Genomic DNA, 2633 nt, shown 5'->3' with positions numbered 1-2633 from the left:
CCACACTCTCAACACTGCATCTCCAATGGTCACCGTTTCCAGCACATTTTCCAGTGTTTCTGCAGTGCCCTGTATGATCAGGTCCAATGTTTGGCCTTTCCATACTGAATTTTCTGTTTTCTTGGCTTGGAGGACGGCTATTTCTTCTTTACTTCCTAGAAGAACAGCTGCCACAACCTAAGCCACATCTATTTCCAGTGGGATTCCCTCCACCCTAATCCTGGAAGTCCTTCCAAGATAAGTGGGTAGAAAGACCACTTTATTCAATCTTACTGTGGTTACTGCGTGTTCCTTCTGACTTGAAATGAACCACAATTGTTCCATATCTGCTTCTGCTGGCAAGATATGTTATGTCTTGCCAGACGGAGCACAATGTTTTCAATTTTCCTTTCTTCTACTGATTACACCTTATATATTACTGTTTTCTTATCCATTTCTTCCAATACTTTCTGCGGTGGTGACAACTTAACGTCATCACCTATACTACATGCCATTTTCTTGTATTTCTCTATGTTTGTCAGGTCCACCTCTTTTTTGTGACTTCTGTCACTTCCGCAAAACTTTTCTTCTTTAAGCACTTGTCCATTCTATCAACTGCTCGTATGAGCTCCTCCGTCGAAGAGGACAATTCAGAACCACTAAGGTCTGAATAGAACATATTTCTTACTGTTGACATTGCTGACCCTCCTCAAGGCGGAGAGAAAGCACAACCAAAAAACTGCTCCAAAGCAGCACAAGACAGTCAACTACTCCTCACACAATCAACAAATACACCATCATGATACGAACTCTATGAGTGAGAAAGAGAAGAGAGACTGAATGCCTTAATACACCTGCTTAAATAGACGCTGCCAATGAGAGTCTTGCTGTGGTTTTGCGCATGGCAACATGGTTGTAGGCGAGATCTCGCTCTTTTCTCGGATGTGGTAATGGCTGCTGGTGAGATCTCGTATAAAATGGCGCTGGCTTCTTGTGTCACATAGCCCACATAGCCAAGACTTGGTCTTGGTGGAGACTATCCCCGAAAGGGAGGGCGGAGGTGGCCAATGTGTTTATCGCATTGGTCATCACCTACCGCCTAACTGTCATTCCTTGCCGTGATTTGTGGTTGATCAAGCTGGAAAGACAGCTTTTCCACTTCTTGTGGCAGGTTTCGAAACTGCTTGTGAGACGCTCTATTTGCTGCCAACAACTGTTAAAGGGTGGGCTAGGGATGTCTTGGCTGTTGATGTGCAGACATGTGCTGAGGCTGAGGCACCTGTAACTCTACCTGGATGGTGAACTGGTGTGGTCTTCGCTGGCAAAACACGTTTCCCAAGTTCACTAGTTTCAGTGGACGGGAAACCTGGTTCTAACGTAGATCGAAGTTGGGTACGTGGTATACGGAATGTCACGAGGCACTCTGGCTCTTCCATCGCAAGGCCTATGGTAGTGGTTCCACCGCTGTCTTTTATAGAAGGTTTGTAGAGGTGGAATGTGATGATACATTAGGGGAGACCCTAGGTTTTGATGATAATCAGCAGGCCAGTCTGTTCCAATGTACATTCGGGCCAAAGACACTGGATAATTTTCAGAAGTCTTTGGCATGGCAATGTTACCGTGGAGCCTTACCTGTTCGGGACAAACTCTCAAGGCACAGATGCCTAGACACTCCAACCTGTCCAAGAGGTGGGTGGGACATGGAAATCGTTCCGCATGATATTGTGCAGTGCCCGGAGGTCTCAGACGTGTGGGTTTACGCCGAACAACTGTTGTCAAGTGGAGGAAGAGTACAGCTGTCGACTGAATCTATAGTAAAAATTAACCCGCTGGATTTCTTAACGAAAGAAGGTAAGAATTGTTTTCTCTCTGCAGTAGCAATTGCGAGACAGGTGATATGGAAGACAAGAATACGAGGGTTAAGGTCAGGCATCTTTATCTCTGGTCCAAATTTGGTGAACTTTTTCATCTTTCACCTTAAAAGATAAATAGGGCTGGAAAGAAAATGCCTGACTAAGGAAGTGTTTGATAACAGATGGAAGAATGTCCCTCGTGAATGCGACATAGGTTATAACCCAGGTCAGTATTAAACCCGCCCCCACTCCATCCGTAATGTCTTTTGTTTGTGTTCCAACATTTGCTGTCACTATAAATTCAGAAAATTTTTTAAATGACCCCCATCCGCATTTTAAGTGTCAAATCATTCGATTTCATTGTGTTGTCTTAGTCTATGTACATCCTTCATGGAGAATTTTTAAAATCGCTACACACTTTTGAGCAAATAGATAGAATAAACATCTTTGAGGATGGAGATCTAAGACCGAATTATATCCATAGTTTCCACCTGTTGAAAGATCCAGATCTACTCCTATCTGCAAGACCCAGTCTCGTTTGCCAAACATTTCCCTCCCTTAATATCACTGAAGTTATGTCCCTTGCTTGTTTATATATTTCAAACACATTATAACAGATATTCGCACATCAATTGCAACGATGATCTCAATTAAAACGTTCGAATCCCTTACCCCTTCCCATAGCCTACCATGAAACCATTTTGTTTATTATTCACAGCGAGGCTTCCGATGGTGTGTATAAAAATATATAAATTGTGTGCGTGTATATATATATATATATATATATATATATATATATAT

General features: G+C 42.8%; 2 protein-coding genes across 2 annotated transcripts in view; one reads left to right on the top strand and one right to left on the bottom strand.

Moving 5' to 3' along the window:
* LOC106879344 (transmembrane channel-like protein 7) overlaps positions 1-2633 on the bottom strand; it is a 139591-nt gene that overhangs the window by 135906 nt on the left and 1052 nt on the right. The window lies entirely within an intron of this gene.
* LOC106883385 (peroxisomal 2,4-dienoyl-CoA reductase [(3E)-enoyl-CoA-producing]) overlaps positions 2519-2633 on the top strand; it is a 51342-nt gene continuing 51227 nt past the window's right edge. The window contains exon 1 of the mRNA XM_052969568.1: positions 2519-2564. The gene's annotated coding sequence lies outside the window, so the exon portion shown is untranslated. The remainder of the gene's footprint in view (positions 2565-2633) is intronic.

The sequence above is a fragment of the Octopus bimaculoides genome, chromosome 7 (genome assembly GCF_001194135.2).
Source record: "Octopus bimaculoides isolate UCB-OBI-ISO-001 chromosome 7, ASM119413v2, whole genome shotgun sequence".
Lineage (NCBI taxonomy): Eukaryota > Metazoa > Mollusca > Cephalopoda > Octopoda > Octopodidae > Octopus > Octopus bimaculoides.
The sequence above is the reverse complement of the archived record's forward strand: the minus strand, read 5'-3'. Positions and strand labels throughout refer to the sequence as shown.